Below are 488 nucleotides of genomic sequence, written 5' to 3' on the forward strand. Positions count from 1 at the left end.
AGAGGATAAGGGAGATTAGTAACTAGTAAGGGAGATTAGTAACTAGTAAGGGAGATTAGTAACTAGTAAGGGAGATTAGTAACTAGTAAGGGAGATTAGGAGTAAGGGGGTAAGGGAGATTAATCATGAGAAGGATGAGGGAGATTAATTGTGACGGGAGTGAGGGAGAGACATGGTGAGAGAGACATGAGAGGGTGAGACAGAGGTGGAAATGAGGTGTGGCAAATGAGGGGAAGGAAAGCAAAGAGAGAGGGTGCCGGGGAGAAGGACAAGAAGTGAGAGGAAGAGAGAGGGGAAGAGATGAGAGGGAGTGGGGGACGAGGGAGGGAGGGGGCGAGGAGGGGATGCTGTGGGGAGGGAGAGAGTGAAGGGGATGAGAGGAGGCTGCGGAGATAAACTTCTTCCCTTGACTCTGAGAATAACGCTACACTTTTTTCCTTCATTTTTTTTTCTTCCTTTTCTATGCGCAATATGGCTGACATACACGA

This window comes from Penaeus monodon, chromosome 21 (assembly GCF_015228065.2).
Source record: "Penaeus monodon isolate SGIC_2016 chromosome 21, NSTDA_Pmon_1, whole genome shotgun sequence".
Taxonomy (NCBI): Eukaryota; Metazoa; Arthropoda; class Malacostraca; order Decapoda; family Penaeidae; genus Penaeus; species Penaeus monodon.